Raw genomic sequence first — 12297 nt, forward strand, 5'->3', positions numbered from 1 at the left:
TGTCGTAGACATTACAAAGGCCAGATACTTTTTTGGGTAGTATCTACATACCAGAAAAATGAGTGGTAGGATGAATTGAACCCAAAACTTTGGTCACTGTAGAGAAATCAACTAATTGCGCTATCTGTAGCTCATTTAATAAATAGCTTTATTGACACAAAGTTTTAGAGTATTCTTTTTACAGAAAATATCGATTGATATAATTTATTAGATATTCTCCTGTCATACAGCCCACGATCAAAGAGATAATGGAACACGACAAGGTACTACCGATGGATAAATGCAATATTAGCAGTCAAATGGCAGAACAGTGCAATAAGAGAACTGCAATGATAGCTGCAATGGTAGCTGTAATGTACTGGGTGTTATTATGTGCAACAAAGAGCAATAATGAAAGGAAAATATTATGTTTATATCTCTCCCTGCAGTAGGAGAAATGCAATATTAAAAGTAAAATGGCAAGCTGCGGTGTAATATACACAGGCTGGGGGCTGTATATCATTGGTCATAGCAACCAATATCAAGAAGTTGTGATATATATCTATATTTTTGTATTTATATCTAAAAAACAATGCTAAATTTAAAAATCTAAACAGATTTTAGCTGGTCATCATAGAAATAGATGTAAATCTATAAGAAAATGTAGGCATATTACCTAATTTTGCAGATATTAAAAATGGCTTGGCAGTATTGCGATATTGGGCACAGCCGCAGTATCGTCAACAAACTCTTTAGAAAAACATTAACAGTAACATATTGCACACCATCGGTCACTATATACTTTGATACTGTAAATTTGAATGAATATTCTTGTAATTAAATCTTGTAATAATCCTATAAAACCGAATAATTATTCTTATAATTAAATATTGTTAGAATCGTTAAAAAAATATCATCGTCATTTCTTTTGCTTTCACTGCTTTTGACATCAGATGGAATACCAAAGTACTCATTATAAATGTTGTAAATGTCAGAGTCCGGTACAATCGGCAAAAAAGAAACGATTACTTTTCAGTACTTCTACGTTAATTACAGAAACCTTCGTTAATTGGACAATGCCATAGACTGGTCAAATGTGCACGTTTTTCTTGTGAAGTTTGCACAACCTAATGGTTCTACTCTTTGTTGTACGGCCTTATCAGCAGTTTGTTGGCCGGTCTTAATTTTGATTAAAAAAGCTTGTCAAGTTTTTATCGTGATTTTAGGCCAAATTAATCTGTCTATTTATGTATAATCCGATCAGATGGGTTAGTTTTAGGATATTGCGTCAATATAGCGTTTAAATATGTTTATATGTGTTTTGTATCGTTATTATACTTAAATGACTCTACACAAAAATAGTTAAATTTGTTGATGAGATTTTGGTACAAGGTCGCGGCCGTTAACAGATAATTTTTTGGAAGGTGTGTGCACATATGCATTTATCATAAATATCCCAAACAATCGTTTCGCTCGTGTTTGGTAGTGGGATCAAATTGGAGTGATCAGTTAAAACTCATGCAGATGATAATGCAAAAGAGAATGGTGGAGTAAATTGTACTAGACAAGGATAGACGACTCCCAAATCAAGGGCGAGTTCACTCAAACTCGAGGAGTCGATGAACAGGCTCGTGAGTGAGCCAGTAAACAGACTCATGGATGAGCCGATAAACAGGCTTGTGGGTGAGCCGATAAATAGACTCGTGGGTAAGCTGATAAACAGGCTCGAGAGTGAGTCAATAAACAGACTCGTGGGTGAGCTGATAAACAGATTTGAGAGTGAGCCAATTAACAGACTCTATGGTGAGCCGATAAACAGACTTGTGGGTGAGCCATTAAACAGACTCGAGGGTGAGCCGACAAACAGGCTCAAGGGCGAGCCAATAAACAGACTCGATGGTGTCTTTTCTCAACTATTACACCCTAGTAAGCCAAGTGCAATAATTCTTGATGTTCGGTCAAAAGCAGTTGTAGTGAATGCAGCTATGATATGCAGGCTAATATCAATGCTAAAGTCAGAAACAGTGACAAGAATTTTATACACTATTTGCTTTTGAAAATCAAGCAGAGCTATTGTAAAGAACGCAGTATCTTAAATTGGTGTTATATCTCACAGCACCAAGCGGTTACACAACAGCAATGACAAAACTGAAAGGTTACATAGCAAACCAAAGAAAAAATCTACAGTTGATTGGCCGTACAATAATTAATTCAACCATTGCCACAATAAAATATTTTGAATACAAAAACAATAGTATTTGTCACTAACTAATCACGCAATACGAGTATTAATATTTTTTGAGTAATTATATAGTAACATGCAAATTTTAAAACAATGTAGTAATAAATGGTTAACATAAAAGTTTGCTAATATAAAAAATAAGTATAATATTATACTACACCAAACATGTATTAAGCGAGCGCATTATAATTGACTGCTCAGATTTGAATAAACGGCAATAAATTCAGAGAACTCTATTACGCCCGCTAGCAGTCTATATAATTATATGAGTACCGAATGATCGTCACTTCATTAGTTCCCCTCTCCCGCATCAGATTTTCTTGGGGCCACCATTCCATCTAAAACGCTCTGTCCTGTGGTGACAATGGCAGAAATTCGGTGTCATAATTACCGCCAACCTTTTTTTTTACACTGCCCCCTCCTAAAATAGAATTCTGTTCCAGAATGGTTGATGGCTTATCAGTGTCTGTTTGTATTTTGTTGAGCCAATAATTTTGTACATGCATTGGCTTCTTGGTTACCTTAAGGAGTCACTGCTTTACATCAGTGTTTGTTGGCTAAGCCGACGTTTCCACTGCGTGGGGGGTTTGGGCTCAAAACAAGTTGCCACATCTTCTGTACTTCCCGCCAAGCTTTGTCTGCGGGCCCGAGCATTCTCCCCCAGATGAGCGCTTTCACCAGCTCCCTGGTATAGTTTAATTTTGCCTTCGTTCTGCACCGACATTTTTCCGTTTCTCTCCATTTCATATGTTTGGTGGGGCAAAAATTTGGTAATGCGATAAGGCCCAACATACTTGAGTTCAAGTTTCGTTCCTCTACCTTTTGTCTTAAGGTATGATTTGAGCCAGATTTGATCACTTTTGTCAAATTTTGGCTCTATTTTACAGTCATCCTTTCGGGGTTTGCGTTTTTGATGCTGTCTTAGTCTTATGTATGCGGTCTGTATGTCTTTATTGTACTTGCACTGCATACTCGTCCTCTGTACAATCCATCCCGGTGGGGTAGTTCACCAAAAGGTCATGCGGCAGTCGGACATCTCGCTCTAGCACCAATGAGTTTGGCGTCTTTTCAGTGCTTTGATGTGGTGTAGCCCATATGATCCGCATGATTTAGAGCAGTAGATGATCCCATTCCTGGTGTTCTGATTTAGCCAGCATAACCCTCAAGAAATTTCCCAAAGTCCGGTTCAATCTTTCCACTATCGATTTTTCCTGTGGCTGATAGGGAGCGCAACAAGTTTTCTTGCAGTTCCACAGTTTACAGCAGGCCCTAAATAGAGCTGACTCAAACTGGGTCTTTTGGTCCGTGTATATTATTTCAGGGATCTCAAAGCTGAACACTCGCTTATCTAAAACCTTACCTACTGTTGAGGCCTGTCCATCACGGACTGAAATGGCGTCGTACCATCTAGTGAAGTGGTCTGCTAGTACTAAAATTTGGGTGTTACCTTTGGTAGTCTTTGGCAAGGGCCATTATAAATCTACCGCAATAATCTGCCATTGTCTTCCAGCCCCCAGCTTGTTTTGGGAATCGGAGTGTCGATGGCGTGCTGGTTTAGCTTTCTGACAAGCAACACATCCATTCACCCATTTCTTGACATAACTCGTCATGCCATCCCAAAACCAACTTTAGCGGATTATGACCAAGGTGTTATTAAAACCAAGATGAGCAGCTTGGTGCATGGTCTGTGTTACCTCTTCTAGTTTAGTACAGGGGCATATTGCTCTTGAGACTCGTTTACCTTGATAAGGCAACTCTACGTGCAACACACCAGATTCATCTAATTTTAGGTGCTCCCAAATTTAACCAGCTTTTCTGCCAGCCATCGTAGGTACCGGTCTAAAGGGGTTTATGTTTTCAGACCCCTTGATACACATCCCAATGTGCTCATCCAATTCCTGAGCCTTGACCGACTCAATTTGGCCTCCCGCTGGATGAGTGGATACCGCATCTATGCGTAATGGGATACTTGAGATGGGACACTTGAGATGCTTCGGGGGCAAAAGTAGAGTTGGCATTGCTTGCAATCTTGGCAGATCTGCCATCTTAGTCCGTCGGCATTGTTATGTTTCAGTCCCTTGTGGTGCTTCAAGGTAAATTCAAATTCCGAGGTATTTCAAACTATCAGGCTAGTTGACCTGTTGGTGTTGAAGCTCAGAGTAACCATGGCAAGCTGGCATGATCGGTGCGTATCTCAAGTTTCTGTCCGTACAGTTAGGGATGGAAATGTTTTAAGGCCTTCACAATAGCCAGTAATTCCAGCCGCGTCACACAATAGTTTACTTCTTCTAGTGAGTGCATCTTAGAATAGTACGCAATTACTCTCTCTTGACCATCTTGTTCTTGTGACTTGACTGCTCCGGAAGCCTCTTGGCTAGTTTCCGTATCTAGAATGAATGGTTTCGAGTAGTCCGGATAGACCAGCACCGGCACAGTTATCAATTGATTCTTGAGAGTCTAAAAGGCATTTTGTCACCTGTTGTCTCAGCAGAATCCTGATTTGGTAGAACACAGTTGGCTGAGCGGTCGAGATAGCTCTGCATAGTTTGAAATGAACCTGCGGTAATACCCAATAGTGCCCAGAAAGGCTCTGACATCAGACTTATGCTTGGGCAAGGGCCATTCACTGATAGCTACAATTTTAGTCGCATATGTTTCCACCCAATCGGCGCTAACAACATGCCCCAGGTAATGCACCCTCTTTCCAAAAAGCGTGCATTTAGATGGCTTCAGCTTTAATCCAGTCGCCTTGAGTCTGTGAAAGACTTCTTCTAAGCGTTCTAGGTGAGTGTCAAAATCAGCAGAGAACACTATTATGTTGTCTAGGTAGATCAACTGTGTGTGCCAATGCAAGCTCCATAGAATTGTTTCCATTAGCCGTTCAAAAGTAAATGGTGCTGAGGTAAGGCCCAAAGGAAGGACTTGTCACTCCTAAAGACCCGATCTGGTAGTAAAAGCATCAGCTTCCTTGGCAGAACGTTCTAGCTCCACCTGCCAATAGCCACTGGCAAGATCTAGAGTACTGAACCACTTGCTACCACCCAAGGCATACAAGCTATCAACAATTCTAAGGAGGGGGTATGCATCCTTAGTGGTGAGTTCATTCAGCTTGCGGTAGTCTACACAGAAACACCAGCTGCCGTCTTTCTTTTTCACCAACACAACTGGGGAGCTCCAAGCGCCATGGCCTTCCTTGACTAGGCCATTTTCCTTGAGCTATTGCACTTGCTTCTCTATTTTTGCCTTTTGAACAGGGTCATGCCGGTAAAGCCTTTGCTTGATGGGTCGTGCATCTCTAACCAAAGGAATGGTATCCTGGACAACAGCTGTGCTTCAAAGATCATACTTGCCTGTATGAAAAATTGAATGACTTCTCTGCAGTAACTCTGTTGCCCTTTTTACTTGGTCATTGTCTAACCTATGACACCACTGTCGAAAAGCATTTGCAAGGTCTTTCGGAAGTGTTCTGTTGGTCGTCCCCATGTTTGGGTTATCTTCCACCACCCCAACAATGGAACAGCTTGCAATGACCTGTCCCGACTTCAGCTCTATTTCCGCATCTGAATAGTTCATTATGCGTATACAGACAACTTGATTTTTAAATTGATGTATGAACGAGGCCACTACTAGCCCTGGCAGTCTGCCAGTGTGCTCTATACATGCTGCCCCATGTCTCCAAATGTGATACAACCTAGCTTGAATGAGCTTCTCACTCCGGGGTGGCATGGATGTAGTGTATTTGGCCTGGACCTTGACCTGCAAAGGCTCTCCGTTGACAGCCCAGCAGTCAATCTTCTGTCCTTGGTAGACCAGCTGATTCTTCTTGATATCAAACTGGCAGTTTAAGTTCTTAAAGAAGTCAAAACCCAGCAGGATATGGTAATCGATTTCGGCAATGATAAAGTTCGTTACAAATACTTCTTTGCCAATATTCAACGTGACTTTCATTGTCCCTTCTAATGGAATTCGTTAGCCATCTGCAAGCACACCCTGGCCTCCAACTGGGAAGAGGTGGGTGAATGAAGACAGGGGTACCTGTTGTAAGACTCTTTTTGGAATTATGGATTGGGAACAACCACTATCGGAAAGAAGTGTAAATTTTGTCTTTCCTAACTAAGCCCGAACATAATACGATGTGGCCTCGGCAAGTTCACAGAAACTAACTAGTGTGTCACCCCTTAGGTTTGGTTCAGCTTGTCCGGGTCTATGACTGCTGAACTGATTCGTTTCCAGCCTTCTTTAGCCTGCAGTCACAAAAAATATGTCCTAAAGTTTGGCAATTGTAGCAGCGTATGTCCTTGGTGGTTCGAGGCTTCCGGTTGGCTGCCAGTTCATTTAACAGCTCACGCTGGGAGGTTGTCAACTGCCTTTGTGATTCCACCAACTTCCGGGTTAGTTCCATTTGCATGGAACCAATATTATCCAGCATTTCCTTCTGAGAGTTGCAAAACTCTTCAGCCTGCAACTCTATTTGCTTCTTCAGGTGTTGGACGTACTCTGTCTTTAACCGGTGGATCCCTACATCAGCAGTCGTCATTGAGCGATATTTATGGATGATATCTACTACCTCTGCAAGAGAACTTGGTGGTGACAACCGGTAATGTCGATGCCAACTGTGGCATTGTCGACACTGTACACAAAACTTCCTGTCTCACTTGCTGATCTTGTTGATCGGTCGTTAAATTTAGGTACACCTTTTTCACCAATGTCATTACTTTTTCCTCAAATTTATGAGCGCTTTCTTTAGGTTTTAACTTCAATCCCCCAAAAGAGTATTTACCATATCTGTAGTGAGTCTATACTGTGATTGTAGTTTATCGTACACTTCCTCACATGAGTCACCAGTAATTACCATTGTAGCAGGGCCCTTTAGGGATAGCCGCAAACGTAGCTTTTTCTATGCATCACTCCATCTGTTATGTTTAGCAATGGCTTCATAGCTAGTGATGAATGTGTCCACATCTTCCTTTCCATCAAATGTTGGTGCGCGGAAGGGATGATGTGGTGGGACAGCTGCTGTAGTGCGCCGTGGACATATTTCCTCCTCATCACCACTGTAATAGTCATGACGCCTCCTCTCCTTTTTGAACCTCTCTTTCTCTAACTTTTTTATTTTTTAACCTTGACTGTCGTCGAGTGTGTGCAGACATTTTGGGTTCATCTAGATCGCTCTAGCAAAAACCATCCCACAACTGCCAACAGTGAAGTAAATTGTACTAGAGAAGGATAGAAGACTCCCAACTCAAAAGCGAGCTCACGCAAACACAAGGAGTCGATGAACAAGCTGGTGGGTGGGGCAATAAACAGACTCAAGGGCGAGCCGATAAACAGACTTGTGGGTGAGCCGATAAACAGACTCGATGGTGAGCCGATAAACAGACTCGTGGGTGAGCCGATAAACAGACTCATGGGTGAGGCGATAAACAGGCTTGTGGGTGAGCCAATAAACAGACTCGATGGTGTCTTTTCTCAACTATTACACCCTAGTCAGCTAAGCGCAATAATTATTGATGTTCGGTCAATAGCACTTATAGTGAATGCAGCTAAGATACGCTGGTTAATATCACAATGCTAAAGTCAGAAACAGTGACAAGAATTTCATACACTATTTGCTTTTGAATATCAAGCAGAGCTATTGCAAAGAACGCATAATCTTTATTGGTGTTATATCTCACAGCACCAAGCAGTTACACAACAGCAATGAAAAAACTGAAAGGTTATATAGCAAACCAAGGGAAAATCTACAGTTGATTGGCTGCACAATAATTAGGTCAACCGTTGCCACAATAAAATATTTCAAATACAAAAATGATAGTATTTGTCACTAACTAATCACGCAATACGAGTATTAATAATTTTTTGAGTATTTATATAGCAATATGCAAATCTTAAAACAATATGGTAATTATGGTTTACATAAAAATTTGCTAATTCAAAACATACATATAATATTATACTACAACGAACATGTATTAAGCGAGCGCATTATAATTGACTTCTCAGATTTGAATAAACGGCAATAAATTCAGAGAACTCTATTACGCAAGCTAGCAGTCTATAAATATGTGTAGTGACTGATAGTCACTTCATTAGCTTCATTCCACGAACTTCTCGGGATATTAGATTGGGAGATCATTAGAACAGGAAAGTTTTATTAATTGATGTTTTAAATTCACTTGTTCAAATAGATAAATTTTTATTCTTATACAATCTATGCAAACGGTCTCCACTTCCTCCTTTTGAGGTCTCGAGACTCTTTTTAATCAGAATCAGAATCAGAATTAGTTCCCCTCTCCCATCTCAACTTTCCTCGGGGCCACCATTCCATCTAAAAGGCTCGGTCCCGTGGTGTCAATTGTGGAAATTCTGTGTCATAGTTACCGCCAACCCTTTTTATTGCACTGGCATGCAATATTTTAGCTACAACATTCTGCCATTTCCAAAACTTTCTAAACTATCTAAAATAATAGTGGGTTTTTTGTTTTAAGTAGTTGTGTAATTGTTTGCAGTAATCAGCTTTAAAATTTTCAGTACTTTTGGGTTTTGTAAAGATGCCATGAGGATTCCTTATTGTGACACAGGTTGGACAATAAACATTGATTAGTCACATACCTATATTGGCAACATTAAACCATAACTGTCACGAACAACTTTTATCGTACTTTCTAGGTAAATCAGACACGCTGATTCCGATTTTGTACTCAAAATAAAGATTGGTCCACTAACCTTCAAAGTCATTTAGGCTTTTTTAAAGCGTTTCAATATCCGTTTCAAAAACAACACAATCGGCATTACAAGCTCCGCCCATAAATATGTGACGAAACCTAGCTTTTTCAGAAACGGAAGTTGGGAATGTTTAGTCCGATTTAGAATAATAGAGATGGGTGTCTTAAAACCCATTATTATCTAAATCCAGCCTGTAAAATAGTTTCAGTTTTTTATGAAAGGGATATAAACTATTTAAAATTGCTCGTAGCTTGTTACATGACGTTTAAATGGGCTGGACGCCGAGAAAAATGAGCTCAAAAAGCGCGGTTTTATCACGAGCTAGCGTTGTTATTGCGCTTTTTAAATATGCAATGCTAAATAGCTTATCTACCTTTCAGAAAAGACTGATATTATTTTAAGGCTGAATTTAGATATTAATGGATTTTAAAACACCCATCTCTATTATTCTAAATCGGTCTAAACATCCCTACGTAACTTCTGTTCCTAAAAAGCTAGGTTACGTCAAGTATTTATGGGCGGAGCTTGTTATGCCGATCGTGTTGTTTTCGAGACCGATATTAAAACGCTATAAAAAGTTCTTCATTACTCTGAAAGTTAGTGGCCTAATCTTTATTTTGATTACAAAATCGGAATCAGCATGTCTGATTTACCTAGTAAATATGATAAAAGTTGTTCGTGGCAGTTATGGTTTAAGCTGCCTTTGACAGGGTGCTTGCAGCTACACATGTATGCGATTGGTTAATTAACTGAGTTTCCATGTTTTGAATGGGTTCAGAGTTTCTTCTACTCCAAATCATTGAAACAATAAAATCTGCACAGCTCCGACGCCTTTTTGCATCGACAAGTTTTCGTGAAAATAATTGCCGTGAAAATGCTATTCGATATCACAGAAATGCTCACAGTAGATTGACTTGAAGCAATAATACCCAGTAAAACTCTATTTTTAGAAGTATAAAACTTAGGGCATTTCATCATCAACCTCGCGAGTTAATTCTAACTACTATTGCTAACAATAGGTTGCTCATATGACAATGATGAGATAATTACTTTTGCATTTATTTTATTAACTATTTTATTAAATAACTGAACCTATGATTTTACAGATTCCCATGATTGCCTTAGTACCGACCTTGTTTTAAGCTTAACTCCTCTAGCGTAGAAAATGTTTTTTACAAAGATGATTGTCATTGGTATGACCTTTTAAGAAATAAATGTATAGCTAGTAGTGAACTCTTTTGTTGTTTTGCAATATATAAGGATATTAATATGCTAAATAAACAAAATTCTGATTAGGTGTCTTGGCTGAGTTAATGCAGCAAATGTTTAAAGCGTGAAACGAAAGAGAAAAGTAAAGCTCCAAATCATTTAACCTGCAGGATGCGAATACGTTGGTATAGATCAACTCTGAATCTGTTCAAAGCATAGAAATCAACTGACTATAATGCATCTATTATAATGTAAGCCCTTAGTTAGCGGAACTACAACCAACTTATTTTTAAAGTTCACAGATAAAACTTCATGGATGAGATTGTTAATGTCAATATTTACATATCTCTTACCTAAGCTATTGTTTCCTGAATTCAAAATTTCCACAAGCAGTAGTTTCTCAACTACATGCGTAGTACCCAGTTGACTTAATTGAATATTTCAACATGATTACTTTTGCAACTAACTAACATTACATAATTTAATCATTTGTATTTTTGCTCTTAATGGTTTTGGCAGTTTATTGTTCCATATTTTGTGATTACATTATTGCTTTGATAAATAAAAGTACACACTTATTCAGTATGAATATTTGCCAAGAACTATACAGATATGTTGATTTTACCAGATGTTTCCATTAAGACAGTAACTTTTCATAAGTTTCATGCTTGTGAGAGATTTATTGATTGTAGTTATGTGCTCTTCCAGCAAAGGTCAAGGACTACTTTTGAGAGCATGTTATTGAAATCATTAACATATTGCTAATAGAATCAATAAAATGGTCAAAAAAGTAATTACTGTATTTTCATACTTTTATTAACCGTGCTAACCGGCGTTACCCAAGTAATAAAAGAGTATTTGGTGAGAAAATTGATTTGTTTTTAACATATGTGACCCAGGCAGTTGGAATGTACAATCGTGCTAAAACCACATTTTGAGTTATTTAAAGATTTAAAATCAGCAAATTCTGAGGATTTTAATGCATTTTAAATTTTTTAAATCAGATTATATATGCCCAGGCTATGCAAGATTTAGTAGAGAAGGTCTCGCGATGAACTAAAACTGTTGTTTTGAGTTTAAGCAGGATAAAGTTGGTGATTCACGAATCGTAAATCATGGTATTTGTTTACAAATCAAAATGCCATAGCAACCGACCACTTAATCTCATTCTATGTTGATGAAACCTGGCATTCTCTACCTTAAAATCCTGAAAAAGATGATGGTTGCAATTTTAGTCAAATTCGATTGACGGTTGACCTCCCCAAGGTCATGGTAATGTCAACAATACATTTGGCTAAAAGCTCATCATCCTGGAAGTTTTCATTACAAGGGTATGCTTCAAACTGGGCACTTCTCATCAAGCTATATTGCTATGACTGCATATACAGTAATGACAGTCCAACAACTTAACAAAGCGTTGGAAGTGTATTAAGAATTGTCAACCTATACAGAAGGTCATGGTAAGGTCAATGAAAGGTGACCACAGAGGGCATCAGGATGCGGAAATATCAACTCAACTCATCAAGTGACCATTCAATCTAGAGCTATTTTTATGTAGTTTAACACTCACACAGTGTAGCACAGAGTACACTGCAGAGATTTATTGTAGCGCATTGAAGGGATTTGCTTGTGATGTTAGTGGCAATTTGTCCCAACACAACCATATCCAATGTTTCCTTCGGTAATCCTTGATACACAGTTCTAAGGAGGTTTATTTGTTCAGATGACATAAACCTCCCAACTAACAATTTTACGTTCCCAGAACGTTCCAGGGAGGTTCCGAAAAGTCCCAGAAACGTTACATCGTAACGTTGTCACAAGATTATTTGTAGACACATTTTCAACGTTCCAGCAACGTTGTGGGAAAAACATTGCTGGAACGTAACTCTCAAAACGTTCCATCAATGTTGTGGGAATTACTTTGCTGGAACGTATTTCCCATAATGTCCCTACAACGTTGTGGGAAATACGTTGCTGGGACGTAATTCCCACAACATTGCTGGGACGTTGTGGGAAATACGTTGCTGGAATGTTAGCAAATGATCCTGCATAACATTCCCACAATATTGGGAGAACATTGTGTAATATTCCACGAACATTTCTTACATAATATTGTCTCAAGGCTATTAGCTAACATCCCA

This window comes from Watersipora subatra, chromosome 8 (assembly GCF_963576615.1).
Source record: "Watersipora subatra chromosome 8, tzWatSuba1.1, whole genome shotgun sequence".
Lineage (NCBI taxonomy): Eukaryota > Metazoa > Bryozoa > Gymnolaemata > Cheilostomatida > Watersiporidae > Watersipora > Watersipora subatra.